Source organism: Oncorhynchus mykiss, chromosome 1, assembly GCF_057628025.1.
Source record: "Oncorhynchus mykiss isolate SJ-2025 chromosome 1, ASM5762802v1, whole genome shotgun sequence".
In the NCBI taxonomy this organism is placed as follows: domain Eukaryota; kingdom Metazoa; phylum Chordata; class Actinopteri; order Salmoniformes; family Salmonidae; genus Oncorhynchus; species Oncorhynchus mykiss.
Window position 1 is genome coordinate 7,456,724 of NC_143022.1, and position 23,277 is coordinate 7,480,000.

At 41.8% G+C, this 23,277-nt stretch overlaps 1 long non-coding RNA gene across 1 annotated transcript in view; it reads left to right on the forward strand.

Moving 5' to 3' along the window:
- The first annotated feature begins 20,560 nt into the window (after positions 1 to 20,560).
- Positions 20,561 to 23,277, forward strand: part of LOC149985348 (uncharacterized) — a 21,828-nt gene continuing 19,111 nt past the window's right edge. Inside the window, exon 1 of the long non-coding RNA XR_016496095.1 lies at positions 20,561 to 21,170. This is a non-coding gene — a long non-coding RNA (uncharacterized LOC149985348). The remainder of the gene's footprint in view (positions 21,171 to 23,277) is intronic.

Consider the following 23,277-nt stretch of genomic DNA (forward strand, 5'->3'; position numbering starts at 1 on the left):
AGCACAATACTGGTCTGTTATCTGATGCTGTACCACAATACTGGTCTGTTATCTGACGCTGTACCACAATACTAGTCTGTTATCTGATGCTGTACCACAATACTAGTCTGTTATCTGATGCTGTACCACAATACTAGTCTGTTATCTGATGCTGTACCACAATACTAGTCTGTTATCTGATGCTGTACCACAATACTAGTCTGTTATCTGACGCTGTACCACAATACTGGTCTGTTATCTGATGCTGTACCACGATACTGGTCTGTTATCTGACGCTGTACCACGATACTGGTCTGTTATCTGACGCTGTACCACGATACTGGTCTGTTATCTGACGCTGTACCACAATACTAGTCTGTTATCTGATCTACAGATGGTGCAGCACAATACTGGTCTGTTATCTGATGCTGTACCACAATACTAGTCTGTTATCTGATCTACAGATGGTGCAGCACAATACTGGTCTGTTATCTGATGCTGTACCACAATACTGGTCTGTTATCTGATGCTGTACCACAATACTGGTCTGTTATCTGATGCTGTACCACAATACTGGTCTGTTATCTGATGCTGTACCACAATACTGGTCTGTTATCTGATGCTGTACCACAATACTGGTCTGTTATCTGATGCTGTACCACAATACTGGTCTGTTATCTGATGCTGTACCACAATACTGGTCTGTTATCTGATGCTGTACCACAATACTGTATTGATTAATGCTATCCTGTTTTTCTTTGTTGGAATTTTGATTTTGAGGAGGATTCGGAATCCTATGGTTTGATATCCACTTAAGACAACACATCCGACATCTATAGGTTATCTCTCTGTCTCTATCCCTCCCTCCATCCATTGCGCTCTCTCTCTCTCTGTCCTTCCATCCATCTATCTATTTATCCATCAACCCTCCCTCCCTCCCTCCCTCCCTCCCTCCCTCCCTCCCTCCCTCCCTCTCTCTCTCTCTCTCTCTCTCTCTCTCTCTCTCTCTCTCTGTCCTTCCATCCATCTATCTATTTATCCATCAACCCTCCCTCCCTCCCTCCCTCCCTCCCTCCCTCCCTCCCTCCCTCCCTCCCTCCCTCCCTCCCTCTCTCTCTGTCTCTATCCATCCATCCATCCATCTCTCTCTCTCTCTCTCTCTCTCTCTCTCTCTCTGTCCTTCCATCCATCTATCTATTTATCCATCAACTCTCCCTCCCTCCCTCCCTCCCTCCCTCCCTCCCTCCCTCCCTCCCTCCCTCCCTCCCTCCCTCCCTCTCTGTCTCTCTGTCTCTCTGTCTCCATCCATCCATCCATCCCTCCCTCCCTCTCTGTCTCTCTGTCTCTATCCATCCATCCATCCCTCTCTCTCTCTCTCTCTCTGTCCTTCCATCCATCTATTTATTTATCCATCAACTCCCTCCCTCCCTCCCTCCCTCCCTCCCTCCCTCCCTCCCTCCCTCCCTCCCTCCCTCCCTCCCTCCCTCCCTCCCTCCCTCCCTCCCTCCCTCTCTCTCTGTCTCTATCCATCCATCCATCCATCCCTCTCTCTCTCTCTCTCTCTCTCTCTCTCTCTCTCTCTCTGTCCTTCCATCCATCTATCTATTTATCCATCAACTCCCTCCCTCCCTCCCTCCCTCCCTCCCTCCCTCCCTCCCTCCCTCCCTCCCTCCCTCCCTCCCTCCCTCCCTCCCTCCCTCCCTCCCTCCCTCCCTCTCTGTCTCTATCCCTCCATCCCTCCCTCTCTCTCTGTCTCTATCCATCCATCCATCCCTCTCTCTCTCTCTCTCTCTCTGCAGAGAGTGGAGGCAGCAGAACTCAAGGTATGGGGGAAATAGAGCAAGGGTAATACAGACACACATCTTCCACTGCTTGAATGCAGCATTATATCAATATTCGGCAAAGCTTTCTCTTGTTCTTGCGTTCACTTGACTGCTGCCATGATGCATCTTGGGAGTTGTGTAGTCACTGCCACGATGCATCACGGGGTTTGTGTAGTCACTGCCATGATGCATCATGGGGGTTGTGTAGTCACTGCCATGAAGCATCATGGGGGTTGTGTAGTCACTGCCATGATGCATCATGGGGGTTGTGTAGTCACTGCCATGATGCATCATGGGGGTTGTGTAGTCACTGCCATGATGCATCATGGGGGTTGTGTAGTCACTGCCATGATGCATCATGGGGGTTGTGTAGTCACTGCCATGATGCATCATGGAGGTTGTGTAGTCACTGCCATGATGCATCTTGGGAGTTGTGTAGTTACTGCCATGATGCATCAAGGGGGTTGTGTAGTCACTGCCATGATGCATCTTGGGAGTTGTGTAGTCACTGCCATGATGCATCATGAGGGTTGTGTAGTCACTGCCATGATGCATCATGAGGGTTGTGTAGTCACTGCCATGATGCATCTTGGTAGTTGTGTAGTCACTGCCATGATGCATCATGAGGGTTGTGTAGTCACTGCCATGATGCATCTTGGGAGTTGTGTAGTCACTGCCATGATGCATCATGAGGGTTGTGTAGTCACTGCCATGATGCATCTTGGGAGTTGTGTAGTCACTGCCATGATGCATCTTGGGAGTTGTGTAGTCACTGCCATGATGCATCATGGGGTTGTCCGGCCTCTGATATGGATAGCACCGAGGCTCCTCTGATTGGGATAGCATTGAGGCTCCTCTGATTGGGATAGCATTGAGGCTCTTCTGATTGGGATAGCATTGAGTCTCTTCTGATTGGGATAGCATTGAGGCTCTTCTGATTGGGATAGCATTGAGGCTCTTCTGATTGGGATAGCATTGAGTCTCTTCTGATTGGGATAGCATTGAGGCTCTTCTGATTGGGATAGCATTGAGGCTCCTCTGATTGGGATAGCATTGAGGCTCTTCTGATTGGGATAGCATTGAGGCTCTTCTGATTGGGATAGCATTGAGGCTCTTCTGATTGGGATAGCATTGAGGCTCCTCTGATTGGGATAGCATTGAGGCTCCTCTGATTGGGATAGCATTGAGGCTCCTCTGATTGGGATAGCTACGAGGCTCCTCTGATTGGGATAGCTACGAGGCTCCTCTGATTGGGATAGCTACGAGGCTCCTCTGATTGGGATAGCTACGAGGCTCCTCTGATTGGGATAGCACTGAGGCTCCTCTGATTGGGATAGCTACGAGGCTCCTCTGATTGGGATAGCTCCGAGGCTCCTCTGATTGGGATAGCTCGAGGCTCCTCTGATTGGGATAGCTACGAGGCTCCTCTGATTGGGATAGCTACGAGGCTCCTCTGATTGGGATAGCTACGAGGCTCCTCTGATTGGGATAGCTACGAGGCTCCTCTGATTGGGATGGCTACTAGGCTCCTCTGATTGGGATAGCCCCCGAGGCTCCTCTGATTGGGATAGCTCCGAGGATCCTCCGATTGGGATAGCTCCGACGCTCCTCTGATTGGGATTTCTCCGAGGCTCCTCTGATTGGGATAGCTCCGAGGCGCATACTGCCAATTCTACATGTCCCACATGCTCAGACAAGTTGGCAGAAATATGTTAATGCATTATCACGTGTGTGTGTGTATTGCCCTCAAGCAGTCGTGGTGGGCTAAAATGACAACACATATCAGTGGTTGGTTGGAGGATCATAGCTTTTACAGGCATGCTACACGGCAGAAATTCATAGGAACTTTTTGAATACCACAATCAAGCCTTAAGCGAGCCCTTGAACCCTTTTTGGTTCTATAATAGCACTATTTCCGTATATATTCTCACAATGGAAATGGTTAAACAAAATGGAACCTTCTAAGACACAGTGGTTGAGAAAGACTGATAATCAGAAAAATGACACATATTGTGAAATAACACGTGTCCTCTTTTCTCAAAATCAGTCATTGTCACCCACAGAGTTACGAAAGGTTCCCCTTTCCTGCCATTTTGTATCAGCAGAAAAAGCCACTGGCCGTGTCATGCTGGTCTCGCTAACGGTATTAGAAGTGAGCGCGCGACAGAAGCATTTACCAGAAACCTGCATAGCACTTCCTTTAGAGATTTAAGCCCTGTCACACTTCATCATCCCAGTGTATAAAACTGGTACACACACACACACACTCACACACACACACACACACACACACACACACACACACACACACACACACACACACACACACACACACACAGCATCATTATGAAAGCAAAATTTGGTCTGCAAAAATAGGTCATACATCACTGTACAGTCATAATGTACATTCATAATGTAGTCTTACATCAAATCAAATCACATTTATAAAGCCCTATCTCAAAGTGCTGTACAGAAACCCAGCCTAAAACTCCAAACAGCAAGCAATGCAGGTGTAGAAGCACGGTGGCTCTGAAAAAACTCCCTAGAAAGGGCAGAACCTAGGAAGAAACCTAGAGAGGAACCAGGCTATGAGAGGTGGCCAGTCCTCTTCTGTGCCAGGTGGAGATTATAAAAGAACAAGGCCAAGATGTTCAAATGTTCATAAATGACCAGCAGGGCCAGGTGGACTGGGGACAGCAAGGAGTCATCATGCCAGGTAGTCCTGATGCATGGTCCTAGGGCTCAGGTCCTCCGAGAGAGAGAGAAAGAAAGACAGAAAGAGAGAATTAGAGAGAGCATACTTAAATTCACACAGGACACCGGATAGGACAGGAGAAGTACTCCAGATATAACAAACTGACCCTAGCCCCCCGACACATAAACTATTGCAGCATAAATACGGGAGTCTGAAACAGGAGGGGTCGGGAGACACTGTGGCCCCATCTGAGGACACCCCCGGACAGGGCCAAAGAGGAAGGATATAACACCACCCACTTTGCCAAAGCACAGCCCCCACAACACTAGAGGGATATCTTCAACCACAAACTTACCATCCTGAGACAACCCTGACAGGAAGATCACATCAGTGACTCAACCCACTCAAGTGACGCACCCCTCCTAGGGACGGTATGAAAGAGCCCTAGTAAGCCAGTGACTCAGCCCCTGTAATAGGGTTAGAGGCAGAGAATCCGAGTGGAAAGAGGGGAACCGGCCAGGCAGAGACAGCAAGGGCGGTTAGTTGCTCCAGAGCCTTTCCATTCACCTTCACACTCCTGGGCCAGACTACACTCAATCATATGACCCACGGAAGAGATGAGTCTTCAGTAAAGACTTAAAGGTTGAGACCGAGTTTGCGTCTCTCACATGGTTAGGCTGACCATTCCATAAAAATGGAGCTCTATAGGAGAAAGTCCTGCCTCCAGCTGTTTGCTTAGAAATTCTAGGGACAATTAGGAGGCCTGCGTCTTGTGACCGTAGCATACGTGTAGGTATGTACGGCAGGACCAAGTCAGAGAGATAGGTAGGAGCAAGCCCATGTAATGGTTTGTAGGTTAGCAGTAAAACCTTGAAATCAGTCCTTGCCTTAACAGGAAGCCAGTGTAGGGAGGCTAGCACTGGAGTAATATGATCAAATTTTGGGGTTCTAGTCAGGATTCTAGCAGCCGTATTTAGCACTAACTGAAGTTTATTTAGTGCTTTATCCGGGTAGCCGGAAAGTAGAGCATTGCAGTAGTCTTACCTGGAAGTAACAAAAGCATGGATACATTTTTCTGCATCATTTTTGGACAGAAAGTTTCTGATTTTTGCCATGTTATGTAGTATCCACATGTACATATTACCTCAACTAACCGGTTCCCCCACACATTGACTCTGTACAGGTACCCCCCTGTATATAGTCTTGCTATTGTTATTTTACTGCTGCTCTTTAATTACTTGTTACTTTCATTTCTTATTCTTATCCTTATTTCTTAAAACTGCATCATTGGTTACTGTAAGGTTGTTTTCGGCGCATGTGACTGATAAATGTGATTTGATTTGAACTGATTCTAGTATTTTATTTTCCCAACCTCCACATCCAAATTATTATCATTTTTTTTACTCTTTTGTCTCCGATGTAACAACATCTCAGTTTGGATAACAACAGCAATGCACTGCCAGCATGTTTCCTATGTAAAAAAACATCTCAGTTTGGATAACATACCCACAAACATTATCCAACTGCCAGCATGCAGGTGTGGAGACAAAACCAATGCCACTCAGAGAGAGAGATCAGAGAAAAACAGTCTTACCGGAAGATCACAGAGTGAGCTAATCTGCGCTTTGTTCTTTCTCCTATATTTAGACTGACGTTTCGGAAACATTTGCATAATTTGCTGAGAAGAGAGAAGCTTTTGAGAGTACAGTTAACCTTGATGGGGTTTAATGCTCATCTAAGAGTTTCAGACTACTCTGAAAGCACCTGTTCTCAGCAAAATGAAAGGGTGTGTTATTTTCTCAATACTTGTGTAGGCCTGAGAGCTATTGAAATTCCAACTGATGCAATCTATACATGAGTTGAGCTGGCCTAGTACACACCTGTAATGAGAAATAGTAATGGCGTCTTTTTGTAGGCAATAACTCTTCATCAGCAAACGTCACATTTTGTGAATTTCTGTAAATTAAAAAAGCACACAAAGCACATAAAGGCTTGATAATTAATAAAGGTTGTGTTAACTGACTGATATTATCACAGAACACAACATAAAGGTCATGTTAACTGACTGATATTATCACAGAACACAACATAAAGGTCATGTTAACTGACTGATATTATCATAGAACACAACATAAAGGTCATGTTAACTGACTGATATTATCACAGAACACAACATAAAGGTCATGTTAACTGACTGATATTATCACAGAACACAACATAAAGGTCATGTTAACTGACTGATATTATCTCATAGAACAAAACATATAAGATCTCCTAAGCCTGTGTCAACCTTATTTTTTTACGTTAATCCCAAAACCCTATTTTTTTCGCCGTAGAGGACAACAAGCTGGTGAGCTCTGTAGAATAATGGCGCTAAAATATGAAATCCCGTACTGTAAAATGGGTGCTAAAATGAGTACCTGCAGCTAAAGTCAGCACCCACACCTATTTAATTCCACTTCAAGCACTGTTGCTATTTAAAGTTATACAGAGAATTGAATTTATTATGTGTAAAAAAAAAAAAAAAACTTTATCCACCTAAAAACATGCTGTTGAGACATTATTTTTTATCAATGCCCTATGATGTGTATGCACAGAACGGTAGAGATGGTACTAACACAGGTGGGAACAATAACTACTTAAATATGATCCCCAATTAGAGACAACGATTACCAGCTGCCTCTAATTGGGAATCATACAAATCACCAACGTAGAAATAATAAACTAGAACCCCACATAGAACTAATAAACTAGAATCCCCCCAGTCACACCCTGACTTACTACACCATAGAGAAACAAAGGCTCTCTATGGTCAGGGCGTGACAATTATTGTACACTGTAGCAGAGAAACATTGATCCCCGTGGAAATGTTTATCTTCTTCTAGAAAATCCACGGTGAATCGACATTAATAGTTACATTCTATATGTTAGACATTCTGATCCAGAAGGATACGAGTTCATCACAATGAAGAAAAATAAATAAATCTTCTGAGAACAAGTAAAAAAAGGGGGTTCTTGGAAACAAAAATGGATGACATAAAAAATGAATGGCATGTATAGCTGAATGAAAGTTCTACTGTACCAACTGTATCCTAAAAACAGATTGTCGTGTTTCGCTTTTCCTAAATGTCAGCCAGAAGTCCACCAAATGCTGTATTCTGGACCAGGGCCCTGGACACAAACACAAACACACACACACCTCCATCTGTCATGTGTGGTCATCACACGGTGAGGCAGGAGGGACAGGGACTTCCTGCTTAAAGCAAAGCATCTCCCTTAAGCTTGAAAGAGTTATAGGTTTGGCCCCAAAGTCACACTGGGGACTGGCATGGCATCTGCCCCCAAACCATGAGCCAAAGGCTGGGGGAAGGGAGGGAGGGACGGACAGTCTTGTAGCCCAGATAAAGACAACCTCCCCTGGCCACGGTAGTAGGAGACTAGTGGACAGGCCTTGGGGTTCAGCTGAGGACTGAGGACTGCTGATATTAATCCACATGGGTGTGCATGTTTGCATGCTTGTAGTGTACACTCTTAGAAGTAAATGAGCCTCAAATAACCTTTTGGGGTTGAAAAGATTGCCAAACGGGGTAACCTTCCCCAGGTCAAAAACTTTCCTTGAGGAGCCCGTGTGACATGACACACATGACATATCTTTTCACAAAAGCTTCAGAGATTGGCCCTTATACAGTACACTGTTACTGGGCTGCTTGTGTAAAGGTTAAAACGGGAATCTTTTTGTGATGGGAAGGGTTCAATTTTGAACCTTCCTGTCGATTGGAGGCATGGCTTATTGGAGGTTTTCAAATAGTTATTTTTGGCCACTCGTGAGAGAAAATGTCATTCCTGTTCATCATATTACGTTTCTACACTACAACTGTCAACTTTCCTTGAATATTTATGCATATTACATATTCTAATATAATATTGACATTGCTGATTACATATTGTAACAAAGTGGTAACTATTCCAACTTTGGGATTTGCATAGGCTCTTGAGGGACTCATACACATCTTTATTAAGCCTCATTGAAGCTACAAAACTGTCAGTGCTCAACCTTAACGTGATGACAATACAACAGAACAGATTAACAGGAATGACATTTACTCTCACAGGTGTCCAAAAAGAACTATCTGAAAGCCATGCCCCTACTAAAGCCATGCCTCTCCAATCTTCCGAGGGGCCTGGCTTTAGTAATAAGCCACAGTATCTTCAACCTAGGGTAGGGTAGTGTTCATGATGGGATTATTATGGATAATAAATCAAATGAGGACGATGATCGATGCTTGACTGCCATTTGACAAATTAAACTGTCACCAGAATAAGGCCCTTGATATTTATTGGAAAGGATATCAAGCTCATCTCCCTGTGGAGTTTATTTAATCTGTAGTCTAATAAATTGCATGGTTCCCCGAGTCGTAGTGGGAGGACCACGCCATGTCATTGCGTGACTCCAACTTTACTTTGATACAGTATGATGCTTATTGTATCAATATTTGCGCCTAAAGGCGTTTCCACCGCCATTTCTCACATAAACAATTTTAACGACACAAAAAAAGATCCCACCATGTCGAACGAACAAATTATCGGGTCGGCATTTATAAAAATTGTACCGAAACGTAATGTTTCCAATGGCAATAAAAACTGTGGATGGAAACGAGGTTTATGTCAACAAAACGAAAATACGCTGAACAAGGTGGGATATGGTTTTGTTTATTGGCAGATGGATTAACTTATGATAAACTTCATAACTTCATCATTTATGGTGGTTATGTGCGCGGTCGTGAGCTTCATGCAAATTTCGATTAAATATCAAGGGTATTTCTTATTTCTTATTAAGGATCTCCGTTAGCTTCTGCCAAAGGCAGTAGCTACTCTTCCTGAGGTCAAGCAACATTAAGGAAGTTAAAAACAATTTAAAAATGTTACCTGAAATTTCCTTTCATAAGAATTTTCACAACACATTGTGTTCCCTCGGGCCACTACTCTACTATCACATATCTACAACACAACATCTATATGCACCTGTGTGTAGAGCGTAGATAGACACAGAGCTGAAAATGCAACGGAAACACAGTTAAACTTTAAAAAAAAAATCTATATATATATTCGGTAGGCTACGTTAAAACTTGAGCGCAAAAGTGTTTTAATGTGCATTACGTCATCATGCACAGGATTTTATCTAAAAAAAATCTGTTTGATGGAAATACTCCTGGTGGGAAAACGCACATACTTTTTACATGCACACTTTAGAGTATTTACATAAAAGTCTGTCGCCAATTGGACGGAAACCTAGCTACTGTTACTGATTGCACTATATTAAAAAAAAATCGGATTATTTCATACTGTAAATGCACTAGTTTTCATGAGTACACATTTTCTGCTAACGCTAATTAGTCCACTGTAAACAAATTAAGCCATGCTCATTCATAGGATTTAACATTGGATTTAATATAGTGGTGTTTTTTTTTTCATAGGAATTTAATAAAGACTTTGTAATGTCTCAGGGAACAAGCTATTTGATTTTCTGTCCTTATCATTCGAGGTCCAAACATACATTTACCAATAGAGGAGGCGTCAAGGGTTGCCTTATTACATGAACTAGTGAGGTGAATGCAATTAGTTCAGGGTACATAGGTAGTTCAGGGTGCATGATTATTTCAGGGTACATAGTTAGTTCATGGTACATAGTTAGTTCAGGGTACATAGTTAGTTCAGGGTACATAGTTAATTCAGGGTACATAGTTAGTTCAGGATTAATTATTAGTTCAGGGTGCATAGTTAGTTCAGGGTGCATTATTAGTTCAGGGTACATAGTTAGTTCAGGGTGCATGATTAGTTCAGGGTACATAGTTAGTACAAGGTACATAGTTAATTCAGGGTACATAGTTAGTTCAGGATGAATGATTATTTCAGGGTACATAGTTAGTTCAGGGTACATAGTTAATTCAGGGTACATCGTTAGTTCAGGGTACATAGTTAATTCAGGGTACATAGTTAGTTCAGGATGAATGATTAGTTCAGGGTACATAGTTAATCATGGGTACATAGTTAGTTCAGGGTGCATAGTTAGTACAGGGTACATAGTTAGATCAGGGTGCATAGTTAATTCAGGGTACATAGTTAATTTGGGGTACATAGTTAGTTCAGGGTACATCGTTAGTTCATGGTACATAGTTAGTTCAGGGTACATCGTTAATTCAGGGTACATAGTTAGTTCAGGATGCATGATTATTTCAGGGTACATAGTTCGTTCAGGGTACATAGTTAATTCAGGGTACATAGTTAGTTCAGGGTACATAGTTAGTTCAGGGTACATCGTTAATTCAGGGTACATAGTTAGTTCAGGATGCATGATTATTTCAGGGTACATAGTTCATTCAGGGTACATAGTTAATTCAGGGTACATAGTTAGTTCAGGGTACATAGTTAGTTCAGGGTACACAGTTAGTTTGGGGTACATAGTTAGTTCAGGGTACATAGTTAGTTCAGGATGAATGATTATTTCAGGGTACATAGTTTGTTCAGGGTACATAGTTAATTCAGGGTACATAGTTAGTTCAGGGTACACAGTTAGTTTGGGGTACATAGTTAGTTCAGTTTTTTTTTATTTAAAATGTTTATTTCACCTTAATTTAACCAGGTAGGCTAGTTGAGAACAAGTTCTCATTTACAACTGCGACCTGGCCAAGATAAAGCAAAGTGGAGTGATAGATGAGCAGATGATGATGTGCAAGTAGAGATACTGGTGTGCAAAATAGCAGAAAAGTAAATAAAAACATTATGGGAATGACGTAGGTAGATTGGTTGGGCTATTTACAGATGGACTATGTACAGCTGCAGCGATCGGTTAGCTGCTCAGATAGCTGATGTTTAAAGTTATTGAGGGAAATATAAGTCTACAGCTTCAGCGATTTTTGCAATTCGTTCCAGTCACTGGCAGCAGAGAACTGGAAGGAAAGGCGGCCCAAGGAGGTGTTGGCTTTGGGGATGACTAGTGAGACATACCTGCTGGAGCGCGTGCTACAGGTGGGTGTTGTTATCGTGACCAGTGAACTGAGAAAGGGTGGAGCTTTACCTAGCATAGACTTATAGATGACCTGGAGCCAGTGGGTCTGGCGACGAATATGTAACGAGGGCCAGCTGACTAGAGCATACAGGTCGCAGTGGTGGGTGGTATAAGGGGCTTTGTTAACAAAACGAATGGCACTGTGATAGACTGCATCCAGTTTGCTGAGTAGAGTATTGGAAGCTTTTTTTGTAGATGACATCGCCGAAGTCGAGGATCGGTAGGATAGACATTTTTACTAGGGTAAGTTTGGCGACGTGAGTGAAGGAGGCTTTTTTTGCAAAATAGAAAGCCGATTCTAGATTTGATTTTGGATTGGAGATGTTGAATATGAGTCTGGAAGGAGAGTTTACAGTCTAGCCAGACACCTAGGTATTTGTAGTTGGGGGTACATAGTTAGTTCAGGGTACATGGTTAGTTCAGGGTACATGGTTAGTTCAGGGTACATGGTTAATTAGTAAAATGTCATATGCTGAATTTACTGTTGAAGGTACACAACACGACCAAAAGTATGTGGACACCTGATTAACCCAAACCATGAAAAACAACCCCAGACTATTACTCCTCATCCACCAAACTTTACAGTTGGCACTGTGCATTCGGGCTGGTAGCATTCTCCTGGCATCCACCAAACCCAAATTTGTTCGTCGGGCTAGAAAATGGTGAAGATTGATTCATCAATCCAGGGAGCGAGTTTCCATTCCTTCAGAGTCCAATGGCGGCAAGCTTTACACCACTCCAGCCTACGCTTGGCATTGCACGTGGTGATTTTAGGCTTGTGTGCGGCTGCTCAGCCATGGAAACCCATTTGATGAAGTTCCTGACAAACAGTTCTTGTGCTGACATTGCATTCAGAGGCAGTTTGGGACTCAGTAGTGAGTGTTGCAACCGAGGACAGATCATTTTTACTCGCTACGTACTTCAGTACTCGGCGGTCCCATTTCGTGAGCTTGTGTGTCCTACCACTTCGCTACTGAGCCACTGTTGCGCCTCAACGTTTCCACTTCACAATAGCAGCACTTACAGTTGACCGGGGCAGCTCTAGCAGGGCAGAAATTTTACGAACTGACTTGTTGGAAAGGTGGCATCCTATGATGGTGCCACGTTGAACGTCACTGAGCTCTTTAGTAGCGCCATTCTACTGCTAATGTTTGTCTATTGAGATTGCATGGCTGTGTGCTCGATTTTATACGCCTGTCAGCAACGAGTGAGGCTGAAATAGCTGAATCGACTCGTTTGAAGGGGTGTCCACATACTTTTTAAATGAGAAATCAACTTGAAATCCATAATATATGTCACCATGTCATTGGATTTAGGTTAAACGTTGGGTAAATGTTTTTTATAAAGTCCCTTACGTTCATGACCTTTTGCAAATCCAATCAGTTCTCAACGTTGATTCAACATCATCACATTACATTTTTTTGGGGTTGAAATGACGTGGAAAAAACGATGTATATTCAACCCGTTTTTTTTTGCCCAGTGGGAGGGCATTATTTTGGCTTCAAATAAAACCTAAGTGAAAGATATGAATAAACCTTATCTTAAAAATCTTATGAATAAGACTGGATTGATGGGACATAGTAGGAAACATATTAATTATGGGAAAAATTACAATTTCTTCCTCAATATCAGTTAATCAGCTATGAAACGCAGGTTGTCGTGTTGAATAGTAGACACATCAATGTTGAATAGTAGACACATCCCAGTGCTTTTTGTGTGTGTGTGTGTGTGTGTGTGTGTGTGTGTGTGTGTGTGTGTGTGTGTGTGTGTGTGTGTGTGTGTGTGTGTGTGTGTGTGTGTGTGTGTATGTGTGTGTGTGTGTGTGTGTGTGTGTGTGTGTGCGTGCGTGCGTGCGTGCGTGTGTGTGTGTGTAAAACCCTGAGAACAGGAGCATGTGTTGTTGGGAGGGACTCAGGAATGTATCCAGGTCAGCTGTGATGTCCCAGCTGGAGTAGAGGAGGCTACACCTGTCAGCATCCAGAGGCCTCGCTCTCTCTATCTCTCTATCTCTCCATCTCTCTTCTCTCTCTCTCCCTCCCTCTCTGTCTCTATCCCTCTCTCTCCCTCTCTGTCTCTATCCCTCCATCCCTTTCTCTCTCTGTCTCCATCCATCCACCCCCCCCCTCTCTCTCTCTCTCTCTCCATCCCTCTCTCTCTGTCTCTATCCATCCCTCTCTCTCTCTCTCTCTCTCTCTCTCTCTATCTCTATCTCTCTCTCTTTCTCCAGCTGGACGTGCAGGAACCCCTCACCCCACATAGATCCAGGCCGTGTGAGTCAGTCCAGCTCAGCCATGCGTGTCCTACTCTGGGAATTCACTCTGGGATCTTACGTTAGGTCCCTCTCTCTCTTTCTCTCCCTGTCTGTTATTAACCTCACTGTGTCTCTTCCCTATCTCTCTTTTCTTTCACCCCCTCCATCTTTTTATCATTCTCTCGCTGTCTGTTGTCTCTTCCACTCCTCTCTCTGTAACTCTCTCTCTGTCTGTTGTCTCTTCCACTCCTCTCTCTGTCTGTTGTCTCTTCCACTCCTCTCTCCATCTGTTGTCTCTTCCACTCCTCTCTTTGTCTGTTGTCTCTTCCACTCCTCTCTCTGTAACTCTCTCCCTGTCTGTTCTCTCTTCCACTCCTCTCTCTGTCTGTTGTCTCTTCCACTCCTCTCTCTGTCTGTTGTCTCTTCCACTCCTCTCTCTGTAACTCTCTCTCTGTCTGTTGTCTCTTCCACTCCTCTCTCTGTATCTCTCTCTCTGTCTGTTGTCTATGTTTCCCAATATTTCACATGTGGTTTTGTAAGTTTGACATGTGTGCTTTTGTAAATGGCAGGATAAGATCCCGGGTTCCCTATGGGAGACGGCAATGTCTTGACCAGTCGACCAAAGGTGCCAAGACTAACTTTGAAGTCACAGACGGGGCTACCTCATCAAGGAACCATATAATGCAACCAGGAAAGACACGGCAATACAAGGTTATAACATCTACAGAAAAGACAGAAATGCCAAAGGTGGAGGTGTTGCTGTTTATATTCAGAACCATGTTCCTGTAAAGACTAGAGAGGATCTCATGTTAAATACTGTTGAAGTAATATGGCTACAGGTTCATCTGCCTCCCCTAAGCCCATTCTAGTGGAAAGCTGCTATAGATCACCAAGTGCTAACAGTCAATATCTGGATAATATGTGTGACATGCTTGATAATGTATGTGATATCAACAGAGAGGTTTATTGCTTATCCCAGTTACTAGTAAGCATGCACCCATTAAGAAAATGACTGTAAAATGAAATCCCTATGAATGGATGAGGAATTTAACAATTGTATGGTTGAGGGGGATGAGGCAAAATTAATGGCAAATAGGTCTGGCTGCACAACCGATTGGCGAATGTACATTAAATTGAGAAATCATGTGACTAAACTGAATAAAAATAAGAATATACTACACTATGAAACAAAGATAGATGACAAAGAATGATAGTAAAAAGCTTTGACATTTTCTGAAAAAAGGCAAACTCAGCTCCATCATTCATTGAATCAGATGGCTCATTCATCACAAAACCCAATGATATTGACAACTACGTTAATGATTTTTTCATTGGCAAGATTAGCAAATTTAGGCATGACATGCCAGCAACAAACACTGACACTACACATCCAAGTACATCTGGCCAAATTATGAAAGACAAGCGTTGTCATTTTAAATTCCATGAAAAGATTTTTAAATTATTGTCGTCTATCAACAATGATAAGCCACCGGGGTCTGACAACTTGGATGGACAATTACTGAGGATAATAGTGGACGATATCGCCACTCCTATTTGCCATATTTTCAATTTAAGCCTCCTAGAAAGTGTGTGCCCTCGGGCCTGGATGGAAGCAAAAGTCCTTTCGTTACCTAAGAATAGTAAAGCCCCCTTTACTGGCTCAAATAGCTGCCCAATCAGCCTGTTACCAACCCTTAGAAAGGTTTAGAAACAAATTATGTTTGACCAGATACAATGCTATTTTACAGTAAACAAATTGACAACAGACTTTCAGCACGCTTATAGGGAAGAGAGTGGGTGGCAATAGGGAAGGTCATTAAACACAGCACAGCACTTACACAAATGACTGATGATTGGCTGAGAGAAATTTATGATAAAACGATTTTGGGGCTGTTTTGTTAGACTTCAGTGCGGCTTTTGACATTATCGATCATAGTCTGATGTTTGAAAAATGTATGTGTTATGGCTTCACATCCCCTGCTATATTGTGGATAAAGAGTTACCTGTCTAACAGAAAACAGAGGGTGTTCTTTAGTGGAAGTCTCTCCAACATAATCCAGGTAGAATCAGGAATTCCACAGGGCAGCTGTCTAGGTCCCTTACTTTTTCAATCTTACTAATGACCTGCCACTTTGAGTAAAGCCAGTGTGTCTATGTATGCGAATGACTCAACACTATACATTTCAGCTACTACAGCGACTGAAATAACTGCCAAGCTTAACAAAAATAGCTGCAGTGAGTTTCGGAATGGGTGACAAGGAAAAAGTTAGTCCTAAATATTAAAAAATTAATTAAAGCATTGTTAAAAAATAATGTGGAAATTAGGTTGCAATTGGCTCAGAGCAGGGCAGCATGGCCAGCCCTAGAATGTACACAGAGTGCAAATGATCAATCTCTCCTGGCTCAAAGTGGAGGAGACATTGATTTCAGCACTACTTGTACAGTACCAGTCAAAAGTTTGGATACACCTACTCATTCAAGGATTTATTTTTATTTTTGACTATTTTCTACATTTTACACTCTAAAAATAAATGGTTTCTGGAATATCCTTTAGGGGTTCCTCACATTGAAACTGTGGGGAAACCCATATAAGTTCCTAGAATAACATTTGAAAAGGGTTCTTCAAAGGACCCCTTTAGATGGATCCTCAAAGAACCTTTTGAATAAATGTTTGGGGTTAAGTTTGAATTATTAATAATAATAATATGAATAACAATAACAGTAACACAATGTTTTAGTTGTCAGTGTTTATTTTTTATTAAAAAAAAATCTAAATATCAGGTAAAATCCCAACAGAGCCCAGTGGATGTATCCTCTGGCGTGTTGATGTTAATGTGTTGATGTTCTCCGTATCCAGAGTGACTTTTCAGTGCATGGTGATCGATTAGGTTTCCAGACATATATATGGGGGGGGGGGGGGGGGGGGGTTGTATTCTGTGAATCCCAAAAAATAGTAATTATACAGATTAACAAAACATGACATATAACAACATTCATATCTGGGTTTTTGTGGTAAAATGTAAATGAAAAAAACTGTTTTGATACATACATACCTTGTCCATAATGTAGAAGCCTATGGGATATTCATTGAAGAGGTCAGGGAGGAGGATGGTACATGTGATCTGCATAACATACCAATACCAATTGACATACCTTTGTATGCCTCCTCGTCTGTTTGACTGATACAGAAGTGAGCAGTTCAGTCATCTGAACACAAAACAGCTAGCCTTCAACATATTCCTATAGCCAACATATTCTTATATCCAACATATTCTTATATCCAACATATTCTTATAGCCAACATATTCTCATAGCCAACATATTCTTATAGCCTAGATATTTTAACCACTTTGTTGATCGATATCCATTGAATTGTGTCCATTTTCTGTTTTAGAAAGATTTGCACAAATATGAAAAGACAGATGGTATCATCATAAAACAATATCAATTTAGATCACACAAGGGACAAACCTTACCTTAAACTGAGGAGATCTTTAAATATTTCAGTTAAGTGCCTCCACCTGTTGTCCTTTCAAATTCAAATCATAATGTTTCACTTTGATAGTTAGGTTCCTGCAAGAACCCCCACCAACTAAAGAGGTTCCTCAATGAACCCCACCTCCTATGGAGTTCTCGGAATAACCTTTTGGGGAAAATTTTCATCGGCAAGAACACTAAGGTTCTTTTAAGAACTTTGAGGATCTTAGAAGAACCCTTGCTGAACCCCTATTTTATTGATTGTAGAATAATAGTGAAGACATAAAACTATGAAATAACATATATGGAATCATGTGTTAACCAAAGAAGTGCAAAACAAATATTTTCTATTTTAGATTCTTCAAAGTAGCCACGCTTGCCTTGATGACAGCTTTGTACAATCTTGGAATTCTCTCCACCAGCTTCACCTGGAAGGAATGGTTTTCCAATGATCTTGAAGGAGTTCCCACGTATGCTGACCACTTGTTGGCTGCTTTTCCTTCACTCTGCGGTCCAATTTATCCCAAACCCTCTCAATTGGGTTGAGGTTGGGTGATTGTGGAGGCCAGGTCATCAGATGCAGCACTCCATCACTCTCCTTCTTGGTCAAATAGCCCTTAAACAGCCTGGAGGTGTGTTTTGGGTCATTGTCCTGTTGAGAAAACAAATATATATCACTGACAGTGTCCCCCACACATCACACCTCCTCCTCTATGCTTCACGGTGGGAACCACACATGTGGAGATCATCCGTTCAACTACTCTGCGTCTCACAAAGATACTGCCAAAAACACAACGGTTGGAATTAAAACCTCAAATTTGGACTCCAGACCAAAGGACAGATTTCCACTGGTCAAATTCCGTTGCTCATGTTTCTTGGCCCAAGCAAGTCTCTTCTTCTTATTGGTGTCCTTTAGTAGTGGTTTCTTTGCAGCAATTTGACCATGACGGCCTGATTCACACAGTCTCCTCTGAACAGTTGATGTTGAGATGTGTCTGTTACTTGAACTCTGTGAAGCATTTTTTTGGGCTGCAATCTCTGAGGCTGGTAACTCTAATGAACTTATCCTCTGCGCTAGAGGTAACTTCGGGTCTTCCTTTCCTGTGGTGGTCCAAAAATTGGGCGTGCAAAATTACTTTCAGTGCAGCAAACTCTCTCCAGAAGTTCAGTGAGGATCTCTGAATGATCCAATGTTGACCTAAATGACTAATGATGATAAATACAATCCACCTGTGTGTAATCAAGTCTCCGTATAAATGCACCTGCACTGTGATAGTCTCAGAGGTCCGTTAAAAGCGCAGAGAGCATCATGAAGAACAAGGAACACACCAGGCAGGTCCGAGATACTGTTGTGAAGAAGTTTAAAGCCGGATTTGGATACAAAAAGATTTCCCAAGCTTTAAACATCCCAAGGAGCACTGTGCAAGCGATAATATTGAAATTGAAGGAGTATCAGACCACTGCAAATCTACCAAGACCTGGCCGTCCCTCTAAACTTTCAGCTCATACAAGGAGAAGACTGATCAGAGATGCATTCAAGAGGCCCATGATCACTCTGGATGAACTGCAGAGATCTACAGCTGAGGTGGGAGACTCTGTCCATAGGACAACAATCAGTCGTATATTGCACAAATCTGGCCTTTATGGAAGAGTGGCAAGAAGAAAGCCATTTCTTAAAGATATCCATAAAAAGTGTTGTTTAAAGTTTGCCACAAGCCACCTGGGAGACACACCAAACATGTGGAAGAAGGTGCTCTGGTCAGATGAAACCAAAATTGAACTTTTTGGCAACAATGCAAAACGTTATGTTTGGCGTAAAAGCAACACAGCTGAACACACCATCCCCACTGTCAAACATGGTGGTGGCAGCATCATGGTTTGGGCCTGCTTTTCTTCAGCAGGGACAGGGAAGATGGTTAAAATTGATGGGAAGATGGATGGAGCCAAATACAGGACCATTCTGGAAGAAAACCTGATGGAGTCTGCAAAAGACCTGAGACTGGGACGGAGATTTGTCTTCCAACAAGACAATGATCCAAAACATAAAAACATAAAAATCTACAATGGAATGGTTCAAAAATAAACATATCCAGGTGTTAGAATGGCCAAGTCAAAGTCCAGACCTGAATCCAATCGAGAATCTGTGGAAAGAACTGAAAACTGCTGTTCATAAATGCTCTCCATCCAACCTCACTGAGCTCGAGCTGTTTGCAAGGAGGAATGGGAAAAAATTTCAGTCTCTCGATGTGCAAAACTGATAGAGACATACCCCAAGCGACTTACAGCTGTAATCGCAGCAAAAGATGGCGCTACAAAGTATTAACTTAAGGGGGCTGAATAATTTTGCGCGCCCAATTTTTCAGTTTTTGATTTGTTAAAAAAGTTTGAAATATCCAATAAATGTCATTCCACTTCATGATTGTGTCCCACTTGTTGTTGATTCTTCACAAAAAAATACAGTTTTATATCTTTATGTTTGAAGCCTGAAATGTGGCAAAAGGTCGCAAAGTTCAAGGGGGCCGAATACTTTCGCAAGGCACTGTATTTGCTTGATACTTTTTTGGTTACTACATGATTCCTTATATGCTATTTCATAGTTATTCTACAATGTAGAAAATAATAAAAATAAAGAATGACCCTTGAATGAGTAGGTGTGTCCAAACTTTTGACTGGTACTCTGGTACTCCTTCTCTCTCCTTCTCTTCAGCCTCAGTCATCCCATCCCTCTCAGCAGTAGCACAACAGGGCTGAGTGAATCTGGTGGTGAAAAGGACTTGGTTGCAGTAGGAATGTGAAGCCTTGGCGTGTGTTGATGGAAACCCTGCCATTAGGCCCGGGCCCAGAAAGGTTTAGTCACAGAGTGTAAACAATGGGCCTCCCAAAGGAGGACACCCACTTCCTGCATGGGATAGTGAGGTAGAAACCTGCTACACACACACACACACCGGCAAAATGAGGTCGTTGTTATTACCAATACATGTAATTGCTTCGCTACCATGGCCTATTAATTGCCTTACCTCCTCACGCCATTTGCACACACTGTATATAGACTTGTTCTATTGTGTTATCGACTGTACGTTTGTTTTACTCCATGGGTAACTCTGTGTTGTTGTTTGTGTCTCACTGCTTTGCTTTATCTTGGCCAGGTCTCAGTCATAAATGACAACTTGTTCTCAACTAGCCTGCCTGGTTAAATGAAGGTGAAAAAAAATAAAATAAATAAAAAAATAAAAATACAATCATTATCACCATCATCAGCTACACACACACACACACACACACACACACACACACACACACACACACACACACACACACACACACACACACACACACACACACACACACACACACACACACACACACACACACACACACACACACACACACACACACACACACGCACACACACACACACACACACACACACACACACACACACACACACACACACACACACACACACGCACACACACACACACACACACACACACACACACACACACACACGCATACACAAGCACACGCACACACAAATAACAAATATGGTGATATTGTCTTCTAACTTTGTTTGGGTCCATGTAACCTAATGTAGCAGGGTTCTACCTCCCCCTCTGAAGGTGGGGTCCTCTCTGATAGCATCCACATTATTTATTTAGATGTGACCTGATAGAAACTGAATTATATACCACACGTAACCCCAAATAATGACATTTATCTTTTATACTTGCTTTGCTGCTGTCAGCCCAACTACCAGCCATCCACATTCCATATTCTGTTTACAATCCAAGATGGAGGTCAATCCAAGATGGAGGTCAATCCAAGATGGAGGTCAATCCAAGATGGAGGTCAATTCAAGGCATGATAAAGGGAATCTCAGTTAAGATACTGTACCTTATTTGGCACAAGAGCTACAGTAACACTGTTGTAACGTTACATTAGCCCTACGGTAACATTAACCCTACAGTAACATTACATTAACCCTACAGTAACATTAACCCTACAGTAACATTAACCCTACAGTAACATTACATTAACCCTACGGTAACATTACATTAACCCTACAGTAACATTACATTAACCCTACGGTAACATTAACCCTACAGTAACATTACATTAACCCTACAGTAACATTACATTAACCCTACGGTAACATTACATTAACCCTACGGTAACATTACATTAACCCTACGGTAACATTACATTAACCCTACAGTAACATTACATTAACCCTACAGTAACATTACATTAACCCTACAGTAACATTACATTAACCCTACAGTAACATTACATTAACCCTACGGTAACATTACATTAACCCTACAGTAACATTACATTAACCCTACGGTAACATTACATTAACCCTACGGTAACATTACATTAACCCTACAGTAACATTAACCCTACAATAACATTACATTAACCCTACAGTAACATTACATTGACCCTACAGTAACATTACATTAACCCTACGGTAACATTACATTAACCCTACAGTAACATTACATTAACCCTACGGTAACATTACATTAAACCTACAGTAACATTACATTAACCCCTACAGTAACATTAACCCTACGGTAACATTACATTAAACCTACAGTAACATTACATTAAACCCTACAGTAACATTAACCCTACGGTAACATTACATTAACCCTACGGTAACATTACATTAACCCTACAGTAACATTACATTAACCCTACAGTAACATTACATTAACCCTACAGTAACATTACATTAAACCTACAGTAACATTACATTAAACCCTACAGTAACATTAACCCTACGGTAACATTACATTAACCCTACGGTAACATTACATTAACCCTACAGTAACATTACATTAACCCTACAGTAACATTACATTAACCCTACAGTAACATTACATTGACCCTACGGTAACATTACATTAACCCTACGATACCTACGGTAACATTACATTAACCCTACGGTAACGTTAACCCTACAGTAACATTACATTAACCCTACAGTAACATTAACCCTACAGTAACATTACATTAACCATACAGTAACATTACATTAACCCTACGGTAACATTACATTAACCCTACGGTAACATTACATTAACCCTACGGTAACATTACATTAACCCTACAGTAACATTACATTAACCCTACGGTAACATTACATTAACCCTACAGTAACATTACATTAACCCTACGGTAACATTAACCCTACAGTAACATTACATTAACCCTACAGTAACATTACATTAACCCTACGGTAACATTACATTAACCCTACAGTAACATTACATTAACCCTACAGTAACATTACATTAACCCTACAGTAACATTACATTAACCCTACGGTAACATTACATTAAACCTACAGTAACATTACATTAACCCTACGGTAACATTACATTAACCCTACAGTAACATTACATTAACCCTACGGTAACATTAACCCTACAGTAACATTACATTAACCCTACAGTAACATTACATTAACCCTACGGTAACATTACATTAACCCTACAGTAACATTACATTAACCCTACAGTAACATTACATTAACCCTACAGTAACATTACATTAACCCTACGGTAACATTACATTAACCCTACAGTAACATTACATTAAACCTACAGTAACATTACATTAACCCTACGGTAACATTACATTAACCCTACGGTAACATTACATTAACCCTACAGTAACATTACATTAACCCTACAGTAACATTACATTAACCCTACGGTAACATTACATTAACCCTACGGTAACATTAACCCTACGGTAACATTAACCCTACAGTAACATTACATTAACCCTACAGTAACATTACATTAAACCTACAGTAACATTACATTAACCCTACGGTAACATTACATTAACCCTACGGTAACATTACATTAACCCTACGGTAACATTACATTAACCCTACGATACCTACAGTAACATTACATTAACCCTACAGTAACATTACATTAACCCTACAGTAACATTACATTAACCC